Raw genomic sequence first — 16,270 nt, forward strand, 5'->3', positions numbered from 1 at the left:
ACCACAAGACAGGGTGAAACCAACGTTATATAGAGATACGATGTGCTAGAAAGGATTGTCTGACTTTGCAGATGAATGAAATTTCTAGAGAGGTGAACACCAGGAGGTGGCAACAGCTTGGACCCAAGTATTCATTGAATTCATCAAATAGCTATGAAATGGATTTTATGGGCAGTCATCTTTGCTTAGTGCTGAGGTAAACACAGAGATGAATTGGAAGAACTTACTCTTAATAAGTATACAGTTTATACAAATATGAAATTCAGCTGAAATAATTATAATTGAAGAAACAATCTTTTGGAGACTAGATTCATATCTAGTTTGGCCAAAAAGATTTAATTCACCAAATGGTAAGTGCAATTTCCCATTTCATTTGCCTATTGTATCGTAGCCTAGATTTGATATCGTATAATTAAAGTTAGATGGTTTCAGTTTATCATACAACTCTAGAATAATATGTATTACCCAAAAATAGACTGTTTGCTTTATCTCTATTTATAGTTCATTTTGTCTTTTTAAATGTAGTTCATTGTGGCAGATTTCCTTGATTTCTATGTTCCTTATTTTTCTCTCATTTTCCAATAATATCTAAGCCATCATACTCCAATACCACTGTACAGAGTTAATTTATTTCTGTAAAAACTTTGCTGACAAATCTGTATTATTTGGCATTTCTCACTGTAATTATTTATTTATGGTGATTCCTTGTGGGATATATATTTAGTCTCATATGCTAAAATATTTTCCAAAATGTAAAATTATGATTCACAAATAATAAAATAAACATGCATTGAATATTTTTATTTAACTCATCAATTAATGAGAGGCCAGTAAATGTTAACAGTAGTTCAAAGGAAACTCCAAAGAACAAACATAATATAGGCCACAGAAATACAAAAATGAATTTGCTAATAGGTGCAAAACTAGTCAATATCCACAAAGTGGAAATTGATTTTAATGTCAATGGGTAAAATATTTTCTCTATGGACAAGAATTATTTGTTTTACCATTAGTTTTTTATAACTTACAAAATTTTAAGACTGCATCCAAGAGAAAGCTCAGACCTTTACAGAATTAGTTATCCTTACAAGGATCTGCTAGAAAATTCTTGCATTTCCATTGATATTAATCTTTTTGACAAGTTCAAATGTTTTAGAGGTTTTCACAAGGACCCATTTGTCTTTAATACCTTTTGTGTTAGCCAATTAAAAACTCCATTTATCCCCTTTCCTAATCATGTAATTAGGATTCTACCTAAAATAGGTGTAGTATAGCAAAAAAGAGCCTTTCAGGTGGGACAAAAATTTGGGTTGGAGTCCCAGCTCTGTCATTAAATGGTTATGTAAAATTGGGCAAGTCTTACTTTCTTTGAGCTGTATTCTTTTTTGGCTGTAAAGTTAGGATGATAATATGTACTTTAAGAATGCAAGATTAAAAACAGAAAATGGTTTGTAAATTATAAAGTGCTATCTAAAAGTGAATTGCTGTTTTTATGATATTTACTGCCAGGTTTTCTCCACAGATGTACATTGCCTCAATTTGTTTTGTCCACTGCTCTACCATTAATTAGATTGCTGTGAGAATGATACCTTTCTGGAAAGAAAAATAACAAATACGTCTGCATTTAACCTTATTTTTAAAACCATAATAATCAGAGAATAACTATTTGCTGTCTTGGAAGTTTATCCAACCTAAACAGCTGCATTAAATCTTTAGATATTTCTTTTCTTTGTAGAAGAGTTCATGCAATAAGCTATACTTTTAAAGAAGTCTAGTTCTCTAGCTTAATGTGTGCACTAAATAAGGAGCACTGGCATAAGATTTTCATTCTGATCTTCTACTTTTGAAAATATTTCAGTGATGAGAATAGTTTTTATATTATTTTTCTTTCTGTCAAGTTTAATAAAGGTCTGCACAGCTCTACTTTATTTAAAGAAGGAAATAGATTTATAATCTATTGTATATCTGCTAATTTCTATAAAATGCACTGTTTCAATACTGTATTTTTTTATTTTTTAGACAGGTACTAATGTGAGAGGTGTAGAATTGATAATATTTTACAGTTTTTAATTAAAAATGTAAAGGCTCTTGAAGCAGAAGACCCATGTCGTATGTAGATGAAATAGTTTTGCAGGCTTTCACCTACATTAATCTTTTCAGTATAGTGATGAGTTGGAAAAGAAGATTTGATGTGAGAATCATTCAAAAGCAAATAAAATAGGAAAAAGCTGATGAAGAGCAAACAGTGAGTCACTGATTAGTTTGAAAGCTTCCTTTTTGTCATACTATTTTAATGTTATGAATTGCTGTATGTTCTTTTATTATTCTCCTTTCTCCCCTGCATACCACATCTATGCTATGTTTTTCATTATTGACAAAAAAAGGGTAAGAAAGACCCAGAAAGCTGAAATTTTTAAATTTGACTGATGAGGGAAAGGCATCTTAAATATTATTCAGCGAAATAGTAACAGAGAAGTGGTAAGAAAGAAGTTAGTGAGAAACTAAGTCAATCACTGCTCTTTCTTCAGTGGATCCTAAGTGCTTGTATTACAGAAATAAGGCCCAAATTTACCCCACATTAGCTTAGCTCTCCTGGACAACTGCCTCAACTGTGTTATATTAGTAAAGTGGAGGAGGGCAAAAAAAAAAAAAAAAAAAGATTGCGATAGCACGTAACACAAATTTTCACTTTTGCCTCAGATTTTTAGCAGATGCTCCAAAAGCCAATTTAGTAATTGCAAAACATCCTTATATACTTCAGTGAAATGCCAGATGACCTGTGAATGATATTCAAATACATTTTGAAGCCAGTTTTACAAGCTGAGACTCATCACTCACCACCTGTAATAAAGATGATGGCATGGAATATATTGGAGGTTTGATGAGGCTGTTGAGAATCTGTTTAGAAAGAATAGTCAGTGTGCAGTGTACTTTTATGTTCTTTTGGGAAGGGAAATCTGGTTGGAGTGGGAAAGTCAGGGAAGTTTTGGCATAAGCTACGCTCAGAAAATTTCAACATCCCATGCCACACACACGAATTACATGTGAGCTAAAACACAATATTGGGAGTTAATTTGTTATTTCATTGTTACGTCTAGGTTTTTTGCTAAAAGGTAATTAAGTAAATTCTTCAGCCTTCTGTTTCTAACAGCCACATAAGACAATACTTTTTTATCATACAAAAATCCATACATAAATTATTATGAGTATTCGAAGACTTATTTGAAATGTCTAGAAATTGATAGGGATTCAATAAATATTTATTGAATTTATAAATTGATGTCAGATTTTAGATAGAACTCGAAAACTTACAGCAGGGGATTCAGGAGCATCTCACTAAGGAACTTGTCCTAAGGAAGAAAGAGCCAGGGATGATGGTGTTAACCTTATAATAAAGTAAAAAACCTCAGGCAAGAATCTTGAGAGTGTTGGCTGCTTTCAGAGTCCATACTAGCTATCCTGGATCTATATCTGGGTCCTGGGAATAAAGGGGACTGAAAGAAAAGTCTTATTTAGCTCTAAAATGCATTGCGGGTGTGAGGGGTCCTCTAAAAGAGTACAGTACCAAAGAGAGACCTATTCTCCCTGACCGCATCCTTTTCTGTCTTCTTGCCTTGATCTGGGGTGTCATAAATCTATATGAAGCTTTGGCAGTTCAAAGGGTCAGAGAGACCCCTCAAAGAAAGATACAGTAGGCCTTGTTGAACAGCTGGACTGACAGGCCCAAGTGAGTGAACACCCATGCCCCTGGAAACTGTGCATCAGAGGAGAAAACAGAAACTTCCTTTGGGCCTGGCTGGGTATTCAGTGACCATCAGATCATTTCATTTGGTAAGTGTAATGTTGAGTATAAGCATGGCTTGAAGAATTACTGGGGAGTTAGCAGCAGGCTGAAATCAGCAGATTTTTGAAGGTACTGGCATAATATGCATACCTTGTTTAAAGTAGACTTATACCCTACAGAATGGTGTTTAAAGTAGACTTATACCCTACAGAAGGGTGAGAAATGAAGGAATGCTATTAACAGAGAATAAGCTCATTTGTTTAAGGTTAGATTGAATTTTCCAAGTCTCTTGAAGAAGTAGGGAGATCAGTGCAGCTGAGTTGACCATATGAGGATTTATTTTAACAGCATGGTAGTGAGTAAATTAGTCATTTGTGAGTGCCATCCTTCTATAATATTAGCGTGGTCAGAAATCTATTATGTTGCAATTTCTAGTTCCACAAAAAAGGATTTATATGGCAATGAAACCCTGAAAACACAGTCTATCTGTATCTGATATGCCACTAGGTAGTTAAAAAAAAAAAAAAAGGAAGAAAGACCTAAAACAAAACAAGCACCTACGGCTCAATGCCCAATCATTTTATTTCCTTGGATAAAGCTGTTGGATATGAACACCTGCATATTTTCCAACATGATCTCATTTTATAATGAGCCTTTGGTGAGTATATTGTGGTTCCAGGTGTCATTGTCTTTTCATTCTTTGGCATCCAGAAATGTAGCATTTGCATGACAAATGATCGCATTGGTTTTGGCAGTAAAGGGCCATTCTGCTGTGGGAAGATATGCAGAAAGGGACCTGCAGTGAGGCTAGTTTAAGGTAACTCTTATTTGGTTGGCTAGCTCCTTTTGGACTTTGCTGTTCTATCTGTGAGGTAAAGTCCCTGGATATATCAGTTCACATTGCAGCTGTGGCAATAAATGGTAAGCAAAGTAGTTGCTGCTACTCTTTGAGTTAATCTGCTTTTTTGTTAGTCATCTAGCAGATGCTTCTGCTATATAAATGGAACAGACTATTTGTGAAAAATGTAAAGTGGATAAGTGATGACGCATCTTAACATTCCTCTAGTTCATTTCAAGTATTTATGAAAATTGAAATATAACTCCCAATAAAACTGATTAAGTTTTGCAAATATGTAATCCACCCCTAATACTTGTTTTTTTTTTTCCCCCAAAAGTCTGAACTGTAAGTTGAGGGATAAAATATGTAGTTAAGAGAAATGGTATTTATAAATCAGGTAGACAAGTAGACTCTTCTCCATCTCCCACTTCTAAACTATTACTTTGCTTTGTAAACCAAAAAGTATCTGAGACAAGTCTCAATCAATTGGTTAAGAACGTGCCTGCAAAACATCCTCAGGAGGTTCTGACAACATGTGCCCAAGGTGGTCAAGTTACAGTTTGGTTTCACACATTTGAGGGAGACATAAGACACCAATCAATACATGTAAGATGTACTTTGGTTTGATATGGGAATGCAGGACAACTTGAAGCCAGGAGTTGGTGGGGGTAGGTGGAGTCAACGATTTTTCTGATCAGCAATTGGTTGAAAGAGTTTATTTAAAGAGATGGAATCAATAGAAGTGAGTGTCTGGGTTATGATAAGAGGTTGTAGAGACTAAGGTTCTCATTACGCAGATGAAGCCCTTATGTAGCAGGCTTCAGAGAGAATAGATTGTAAATGTTTCTTAACAGACTTAGAATCTGTCCTATCAGGTTTAAGATCTCTGTTTTAACGTTAATACTGATCAGCTGTGTCTGAATTTCAGCGGGAGAAAGGTATAATGAGTCTTGTCTGACCACCTATTCCCATCATGGCCTGCACTAGGGTTTCAAGTTTACTTTAGAATGCCCTTGGCCAAAAGGAGGGGTCCATTAAGTTGGTTGGTAAACTTAGAATTTTATTTTTGTTTCACAGCTTCAAAATAATCACATGGAACAAAAATTGTGTGGAAAAGATTTATTTAAAAACATTCTTTTGGTCTTTCATTAGGTGTCTAGGAAGGTACGTGTGACTAGATGAACAAGAAAAAGGCAAAGCAAAATAGATTGAGACATGGGTGAGAGTTGGAATAAAGAAACTTTAAAAGCTACATTTAAAATCACAGGAAAATAAAAAATGCTCAAGCTGAAATCCTGGTTAGATGATACTGTTTAATACTCATATACTTGTTGACAAAAAGAGTCAAAGTCTGTAAAACATTTGAGGAGATTTATTCTGAGCCAAATATGTGTAACCAATGGCCTACTACACAGCCCCAGGAGATCATAAGAACATGTGCCCAAGGTGGCCAGTCTACAGCTTGTTTTTACACATTTTAGGGAGACATAAGACTTCAATCAATACATGTAAGATGTACATTGGTTCCATCTGGAAAGGCAGGACAACTGGAAGCAGGGACTTCCAGGTCACAGGCATTTCAAAGATTTTCTAACTGGCAATTGGTTAAAAGAGTTATCATCTAAATACTTATTATCAGACAAAAATAATCTATTCTATCAGCCTGAAGGTCTTTGTGTTGATGTTAATGCTGGTCAGTTGTACCCAAATTTCAAAAGGAAAGTGTGTATAATGAGGCATGTCTGACTCCCCCTTCCCATTATGGCTTGAACGAGTTTCCCAGGTTAATAACTTTGGAATGTCCTTGGACCACAGGAGGGGTCCATTCAGATGGGTGAGGGACTTAGAATTTTATTTTTGGTTTACATACTCATGAAATAAATCTTACTAAATTCTCACGAAGTGCAAGAATGGTGTTAGACGCTGGAAGTAAATTTCCTGTCCTCTAGGAGTGTATGAACTTGTTGAGGAGAGAGAAGTTTTACACATATGATATAGCTGCCAACTCTAATTTTTTTATTATCAAAAGAGAGATTCTAAAATGCTCACAGAGCAGGTTAAGTGCCTTTGAGAATTTATTTATGTACGAACTTAGGTAAAGTCTCACAGATTTATATTTCCAACTTCTTTTTTAAAGTTTCAAGTATTCAACTGTATACTCAATACTTCCACTTTCATGTTTCAAGGGCACATACTATTTAACATGTTTAAAAACTAACTCATTATCTTATAACAAAAAAAAGCTCCTGTTTCAATGTTTTCTATCTCATTAACTGATCCTACTGTAAATCCTGTTACAAGAAAACACAAGTCTTGTGTTCCATTGAATCTTTCTTCCTCACCCATATATCCAATTTACACCAATTCTTGTCTCATTTAACTGCTAAGTATCTTAAATCTGAGCATATCTCCTTCCCAAGAGCTGCCACTCTATTCAAAGCTAAAATTTCTACGATGTGGATTCTGCCATTGGCCTAGCAGCTTTGGCTCTCCCTCATTCTTTCTCTATCCTGCTGGCAGAATGACTTTTTCAAAATGCAGTTTATATGTTATTTCTCTAAAGAAAAAGCTTTCAATGTCTGCTATGCTCTTAGGATAAAGGTCAGATTCCTTAATAAAGCAGATAGGTTCCTTTAGGAACATGTGACAGAGAAGGTAGCCCAAACTAGCTTAAGCTACGAGAGGATGTATTAGTTCACACAATACAAATCTAGGAAAGTGGATCATTTCAGGCACAACTTGAAGCAACTGTTCCCCTTTCTCCTTCATCCAGCAGAGCCGAGAGGAGCCTGATTCTCCCACTAACCCTCATTCAGTGTTAATAAGAAATAATTACTTGTTGTTTTAAACCAAAAATATTTTTAGTACCCCTCTTCCAGTTTAACCTAGATAAACCTGAATATAGAATTTGGTATCCAAGCAGTGGGGTGCTGCTAAAACAAAACACCAATGTATGTGGCATTTGCTACAGACTGGAGGAAGGCAGTGAGGACACTAAAATAGTATGCTGGAAAAAGAGAGACAACAGGATGCTGTAGAGAAATACTTGGTGAAATGATCACTTACAAGGAAGAAGATGTACTTAATAAACTTTGAGGTTTAGAGGAAAGGTTTTGGAGCAAAATGTTGGCAGTTTGAGTTGGCCATTATTTGTTCTACTTGAAAAGGTAAATCAAGTGAGAAATAGGCTCAGGAAAAAAATGGTTAGTTTTCAAGTAGGGAAAGAAGGGAACATATTTAGAGATTTTTCAGGGCTGATAAATACATTTATCCTTCATCTCCAGTTGGTGAAAGATTCTCAAATCAAGGTCAAAGCTAAAGATAAAATCCAAATCAAGGTGTGCCCGCGGACACATAACCTGGAGACAAAGACTAAATAAAAAGCACAAGTGTCAAAACTTTTCTTAAGTCTGATTGTATTAAGTAACCCTGAAAAATAATTTACTTTAGACAAAATTTCTTACAGATGGGAGTACACCTTTGTGGTTTTGTGGAAGCTCAGGCTGCCATAACAAAATACCGAACCGGATGGTTTAAAAACAGATTATTTCTCACAGTTTTGGAAGCTGGAAGTCCAAGATTAGGTGCCATCACAGCCAGGTTCTGGTGAGGTTCTTGCTTGCTTGCAGATGACCATCTTCTCACTGTTTCCTCACATAACAAAGAGAGTGACCTTAAGAGAAAAGGGTTTCTTGGAGGGGGAAGGGACAGCATTAGGAGATATACCTAATGCTAAATGACGAGTTAATGGGTGCAGCAAACCAACACGGCACATGGATACATATGTAACAAACCTGCACATTGTGCACGTGTACCCTAAAACCTAAAGTATAATAATAATAATAAAAAAATACCGATCTCATCAGGAGAGCCCTACCCTCATGGCCTCATCTAAACCTAATCAGCTTCAGAAGCCATGACTCCAAATACCATCACATTGGAGTTTCAACATAGAAATGTTTGGGAATGGGGCACAATTTAGTCTATAGCATCTGATAAACAGAAATAATTTATAATTAAGTCTAAAAAGAGTGTGAGAGAGCCCCTGTCTCAGAAAGAATTGCAAATGTGGCTATTGGCACATAAAGCTGACTGGAATCAAAGAAATAAATGCTAGCAAAATTTTTGAGCATTGCATTGTCAAAAGTGCTGTGTATCTTGATGAAAATGACTAAATATTTTTGACATAAAATGTCCCTTAGTCTCTCAGCCCTCTGTGGGTAGAAAAAGACTGAGAAATTTATTCAGTAATAAGGTAGGCACATCCTCAATGCCTTTTGAAGCTATGACCAAAGAGAATATCCTCAAAGAAAAAGCCAAGTTCCCTGGAGAACAAAGAATAGAATAGTCAATTCTAGGGAACAGAACTGGAGCCTAATCAGGAAGCATTACCTATACAAGGTTAGGGGCAATCTCATATTTGTCCAATGTGATTTCAGAATTTCAAAAAACTGATGATTACTGTAAATATTTATTTATTTTCCTTGCTTCTATGTGAATATTCATTGTAATTATCTTGTCCCTGTTCCCTCACTGTACTTTGGACATATAGGGGATCAGATAGCTTTTCTTTTTAATTAGAAGCTCTTTGATTCAAGAAAAACCCTAACAGCATCTAATTTGGATTAAAAGTCTTGGTTTTTAAGCCTTTTCAAACTTTTAGATGAGGCATTAAGTGGCTTGGGGATGGAATAGGTATATATTTTGCCTGAAGTATGGAAGTTAATATTATGTTAGATTGTATTATTAGTTTAAAATTATACGTTTCCTCTTCATACTTGTCATGCTTCCTGGTACCACTGAATTTTGGATTGGCCATGTGGCATACATTTGCCAATTCAATATGAACACTTGGGACTTTTGACAAATCTGATCTGAAGGTGTAATTGTAACTGAAATGGCTTTACTGGGGGTCCTCTTGCTCTAGCACTCCCTCATCAGCACTTTTCTGAGATAGAAGCACCTGCTTCAGCCTAGATTCTGGATTGAGAATGTATATAAAGCCAAGTCTAGGTCAACCAAAGCAAAGTCCAACACAGCCACAATCCACCTGAAATCCCTATATAACATATATGACAAATAAATCATTTTTAAATATTGAGATTTATAAAAATTGTTTAAATGTATAGCCCAGGAAATTCAGATTGCAGAGATTTTTAATTTTAATGAGATAATAAAATGGTTATAATATAATGTTGAGTGAAAATAGCAGGGTTGGAAGTGTTGTCTATAGAATAATCCTGATTATATAGAAGAAAATTTTTAGAGCTATATGTGTTCATTATATGAGAAAAAAATAGTGCAGCATCAACAACGGTTATTTTTGGACAGCAGACTGAAGAGAGATTTAGGGCTTTGTATTCAGAAGATCTAGATTCAATTTGCTGTTCAGCCACTCACTAGCCATGGGATTTTGAGGGGAGCAGTTTAACTTGTCTGCTTCAGATTCTTCATTTTTAACAGTATCTTTCTGTGCCTTGGTGGGTTATTGTGAGATTAGGTAAGATATGAGTATATAGGTATTAATATGTGTAAATGAATTAGTAAAATATGTCAGAGTAATCTCTAGATAAATGCTAGTTATTATGATTATTTCAATATTATCATACAATTTTTCTGTATTTCCAATTTTTTTTCAATGGGAATGTTACTTTTTTTAGTCAAACAAAAAAATCAAAATCAATAAGGCAGAAAACTTAAATTGCCAAGTTCTAATATAAAAAATAGCACGTTAAATGGCTTATTGATGAGAGGTAATGGTACCTAGTCAAAAGGCATAGTGAGGAGACAGCAGACAGCTACAAAGCAAAGCATGCTGGAGCCATTCTGATTAACATGCATGGTTGTCAGAGAAGCTGGCTGATTATTCTCCATGTATTGTAAGGAATATGTTGAAAGTGACCCCGAAATGAGAAAAAGGACAGAGGAGTCATTGGAAAAGATAGTTCGCTCTGGAAACTTAAGAATGTTCTTTGCACTCAGTGGGATGTAGTTTGATGATGTCCTGGCTTATGTGCCAGGAAGAATACCTAATGAAGGCTTGATGCCTGCAGAGAGAAAACAGGCTGATATCTCAGCTTTCACACCTCTTTAATGGGAAATAACCAGTAGACGGTGACTTTTCAGCAGAGTTAGAGGATCTCTTAACTATTGGTACTTACAAGGTCTCCTGTAAAATCAAAAGGATGTTCTGAGGTCAAAGCTGTTGTAAACTTGCTGTGTCAGCAGTGAATAAAAAAAAAAATAGGCCATTATCCTTAGCAAACAGTACAAGAACAGAAAACCAAAAACCGCATGTTCTCACTTATGAGTGGGAGCTAAATGATGAGAACACATGGACACACAGAGGGGAACAACAGGTACTGGGGTCTATTGGACGTTTGAGAGTGGGAGGAGGGAGAATATTAGGAAAAATAACTAATGGGTACTAGGTTTAATACCTGGGTGATGAGATGGTCTGTATAACAAACCCCCATAACACACCTTTACCTATGTAACAAATCTGCATGTGTACCACTGAACTTAAAATAAAAGTTAAAAAAAAAAAAAAAGCCCAGGCTGTTTCTGCGAGAACTGGAAGCATAAATATTAATTATAAGTATGTTCAGAACCAATCTATACTATGGGTAATACAACAACCTAAGTCTACTCCTAAATTACTCCGTGACTTTGTAATAATGGTTAGCATCTTGAGATATCAAAATATTCATTTATGTAAAATTGATTGTGTTTGTTATATGATCTTTTATATCGTTTTTCTTCCTAATCTTTTTGTATGCTTTAATTTCTTTACATTTTGATACAGAAGCATATTTCATTTAACGTTAATATATAATAATAGGTAATTGATGCTTAAAAATAGACACTTTCAAAATTGAAATATAACATCACACAGTTTACAGGTCACGTGTAGACAGCTCAGTGAATTTCCACAAGTGCACACCCATGTAACCATTACTCAGATCAAGAAATGGAACATTACTAGCCACTCAGATGTTCCTCTTATAGGCTTGTAACTCATCCTTTGAATTACCACCTTTTCCCAGGGTAATCACTAACCTGACCTACAACAGAAATTATTTTTGCCTGTTCTTGAACTTTATAGAAATGGAATCATATAGCATTTTTTTTGTTTTCCATGTGGCTTTCTTCACTCAACATTATAGCTATCAAATTTTAACAGGAATGTTTAAAACAACAAATAGGTAATATTTTAATTGACAAGGCACAGATGGATAATTAATGCCTATACTGCATTGTTAAATACACAATCCAAAAAAAGCACTACCTTGTGGTAGCTATTTTCTCATATTTTATTTTCCTCCTAATGTGGCAGCCTCAGGGCGGTGCTTCAGTGAGCCAGGGGAGCATCTCATAGCCTTTTCTTACTTAGCCTTGGGGATTAGGCAGTGTCACATCAGTCACATTCTATGGTTACAAGGAAGTAATAAAGTTACCAGATTCAAGGGCAAGGAATTAGACTCCACCCTTGAAGGGAGTCTCAAGTTTGTAGAACAGAAGCTAGCAAACTCTCTGCAAAAGATCAAAGAGTACGTATTTTAGACTTTGCAGGCCACATACAATCCCTTTCACATATTATTTTTCAATAGAAAACAAAAATCTTGGTTGTGGGTAGTAAAAAAAAAAAAAGCAAACAGGCAATTCAAATCTATTGGATTTAGTCTGTAGGCTGTAGTTTGTTGGTTCTAGAATAATATATGAGGTGAAAGACATTGTAGCCATCATTAGAAAACACAATATGCCACAAAATGAACACGAAAGAAACCTCCAGACGTGACAAGATGACCACTGTGGCAGGATAGGAGAGTGTGTAAAATAGAGTGAAAAAGCAACAAAATGTAAATAGATCATGAATACTTAATTTTTATTTTATTCTATACCTCATTGTCCGTTCTTATATTAAACAGCTAAATTTTGCAGGCTGTGTGACACATTGCAAATATCTAGGTAAATATTCAGCCTGACATAGACTTTTTTTTTTTTTTTGAGACAGAGTCTCGCCATGTCGCCCAGGCTGGAGTGCAGTGGCGCGATCTCCGCTCACTGCAAGCTCTGCCTCCCGGGTTCACGCCATTCGCCTGCCTCAGCCTCCTGAGTAGCTGGGACTACAGGCGCCCGCCACCACGCCCGGCTTTTTTTTTTTTTTTTTTTTTTTTTTTTTTGTATTTTTAGTGGAGACGGGGTTTCACGGTGTTAGTCAGGATGGTCTCAATCTCCTGACCTCGCGATCCGCCCGTCTCGGCCTCCCAAAGTGCTGAGATTTCAGGCGTGAGCAACCGTGCCTGGCCCAATCTGACATAGATTCTATACTTGATTTCATATTCTGCTAAACAGATGTACACATGAGAATACAAGATGATCAGTGATGTGGGTAATGTTTGTGCAAAGTACTCTCAGAGAATAGTACATAGAAGGAAAATTTAAGTTGTTTTTTGGGAAGACTTCAAAGAAGAGGGGATATTTAAACTGGTCTTTAAAAGATGAATATAAGTTATTAATCATAGAAAGGGAGAAAAGCAGAAGAATAAGCACAATAAAATATTCAGGAAAATACACAATGTATTTGGTAAAATGTGAGTAGACTGGGATTTCAAACGTTTAGGATCAGTGATGTGGGGATGTTAAAACCAGAGTAGATAAGGAGAATTAGTTTGAACAGGGTCTTCAATAACATACTAAAAAGTCTGAGGCTTTTAGCCGAGAGTTTTCAGACCCTCTATCTTGAATTCTTAATATTTTTCAGTGGTTCCCCAGGAGGTAGGGCATAGGAAGATTCAGTGGGCACAACTCTGAGCCCTCCTCCCTCTAACAAGCTCATCCCTTCTTAGGCCGGAGTAACTCTTTCTTTATCTGGAGACATCATTGCAGAGCAAATTATATAGAGGCATTGTTAAAAATATTTTAAAATAAGTTGATAATACTTGTTATATGCAATGGGTAGCCACCAGGTGTTTGAAAGCTGGAGAATGCTATGCTGAGTTACACCTTTTATATTATGATTTTGTGGAGGATATGTCATTTGAAAGGGTACACATGTGAAGCAGGGAGACCAGTTAGGAAGTAGGCAATTTGGAAAGTCTCAATTAAAGGTAGTGGTAGTGCAGATTTTAATAAATATATTCAGAAAGTATTTTTAAAGTAATCAATGACTAATTGGATATGAATTAAAGGGAGAAAGTGGAGTCAAATATTATTTTTTAGAGAAATGCAAAATTATCTTTGATGCAAATAAAATTTAAAAAGATTTGTAATTTGAGGAATGTAATCAAGTGTATTAAGAATATATTATGTTCTAGTTCTAGATCCCTGAGGAATCGCCACACTGACTTCCACAATGGTTGAACTAGTTTACAGTCCCACCAACAGTGTAAAAGTGTTCCTATTTCTCCACATCCTCTCCAGCACCTGTTGTTTCCTGATTTTTTAATGATGGCCATTCTAACTGGTGTGAGATGGTATCTCACTGTGGTTTTGATTTGCATTTCTCTGATGGCCAGTGATGAGGAGCATTTCTTCATGTGTTTTTTTGCTGCATAAATGTCTTCTTTTGAGAAGTGTCTGTTCATGTCCTCTGCCCACTTTTTGATGGGGTTGTTTGTTTTTTTCTTGTAAATTTGAGTTCATTGTAGATTCTGGATATTAGCCCTTTGTCAGATGAGTAGGTTGCAAAAATTTTCTCCCATTGTGTGGGTTGCCTGTTCACTCTGATGATAGTTTCTTTTGCTGTGCAGAAGCTCTTTAGTTTAATGAGATCCCATTTGTCGATTTTGGCTTTTGTTGCCATTGCTTTTGGTGTTTTAGACATGAAGTCCTTGCCCACGCCTATGTCCTGAATGGTATTGCCTAGGTTTTCTTGTAGGATTTTAATGGTTTTAGGTCTAACATATAAGTCTTTAATCCATCTTGAATTAATTTTTGTATAAGGTGTAAGGAAGGGATCCAGTTGCAGCTTTCTACATATGGCTAGCCAGTTTTCCCAGCACCATTTATTGAATAGGGAATCCTTTCCCCATTTCTTGTTTTTGTCAGGTTTGTCAAAGATCAGATAGTTGTAGCTATGCGGCATCATTTCTGAGGGCTCTCAGGGATCTAGAACTAGAAATACCATTTGACCCAGCCATCCCATTACTGGGTATATACCCAAAGGACTATAAATCATGCTGCTATAAAGACACATGCACACGTATGTTTATTGCGGCACTATTCACAATAGCAAAGAGTTGGAACCAACCCAAATGTCCAACAACGATAGACTGGATTAAGAAAATGTGGCACATATACACCATGGAATACTATGCAGCCATAAAAAATGATGAGTTCGTGTCCTTTGTAGGGACATGGATGAAACTGGAAAACATCATTCTCAGTAAACTATCGCAAGGACAAAAAACCAAACACCGCATGTTCTCACTCATAGGTGGGAATTGAACAATGAGAACTCATGGACACAGGAAGGGGAACATCACGCTCCGGGGACTGTTGTGGGGTGGGGGGAGGGGGGAGGGACAGCATTAGGAGATACACCTAATGCTAAATGACGAATTAATGGGTGCAGGAAATCAACATGGCACATGGATACATATGTAACAAACCTGCACATTGTGCACATGTACCCTAAAACCCTAAAGTATAATAAAAAAAAAAAAAAAAAAAAAAAAAAAGAATATATTATGTTGGGGGTGTTATTAGAATAACAATACTTTAATAAGCAGTTGAGAATACATATTGGAGCATGAAATAGAAAATCTCCAACAGACAGAACATAGCTAAAAAGTTAGGAGCAAATAAGATACTATCCCAATGTGATATATGCAACAAAAAAGAAAAGTGAATGAGACTGAACTCTAGGGAGTCAGTCACTTAAGAGCTAGAGAAAGAGTAAAAAGAACAATTGAGAAATAGAGAAGATGAATCAGGAGAGAACACTCGGATAATCTAAATAAAAACAGAGCCTTGAGAAACAAATAGTCAACAGAACCAAAGTCATTAGAAATGAAATAACGTGGAATGATAATACAAAAGAAGCCACTAGATGGGAAGGTGAGCAACTGATTAGGGAGTTTTGCAAAAGTTTCTGTAGATGGCTGAAAGAGAAGTTTATTAGGTAGGCACAATGCCTTAATATTTTATTCATCTCACATGTAATATTACTTCCTGGATTTATTTAAACTCATTTACAATTAGAAATGGAAAAATTAGCTCTGTTTGGAGTACTCAAAGTAAGTAAAAATCAGTATCATAGAAAAATTATTAAAATTTTAAATTTCAGTTTAAGAAATATATTTAAAATAAAGGTACATTAAAATAAATTCCTAAAAATGTTCAAGTTTTAAATGTAAACTAATTTTTTTTATAAAAATAGGCCTTGAATGAAATATTGAAACTGCATACTACATATTTAGGATAATTTAAATGGAATAATAAACGCAGACATTCTGATAAAACTACTAGATTATAAGAAAAGAAAAATATTTTGGAGGCCTTTAAGAAAAGTCTCTTGTAAGTGAGGGAAATCAGATTATTATTAGACTTTTCGATAACAATAATCTTATGTCAGAAGACAATGGAATAGCACATTCAGCACTCTAGGAGAGAAAAATGTAAGCCAACAATTTTATATTCAGCCA

The 16,270-nt window shown here is 35.5% G+C and overlaps 1 long non-coding RNA gene across 1 annotated transcript in view; it reads left to right on the top strand.

Moving 5' to 3' along the window:
• Positions 1 to 204: 204 nt before the first annotated feature.
• The window catches only part of LOC134733758 (uncharacterized), a 239,348-nt gene continuing 223,282 nt past the window's right edge, over positions 205 to 16,270 (top strand). Inside the window, exons 1-2 of the long non-coding RNA XR_010117364.1 lie at positions 205 to 350; positions 2,166 to 2,245. This is a non-coding gene — a long non-coding RNA (uncharacterized lncRNA). The remainder of the gene's footprint in view (positions 351 to 2,165; positions 2,246 to 16,270) is intronic.

This window comes from Symphalangus syndactylus, chromosome 12, assembly GCF_028878055.3.
Source record: "Symphalangus syndactylus isolate Jambi chromosome 12, NHGRI_mSymSyn1-v2.1_pri, whole genome shotgun sequence".
Lineage (NCBI taxonomy): Eukaryota > Metazoa > Chordata > Mammalia > Primates > Hylobatidae > Symphalangus > Symphalangus syndactylus.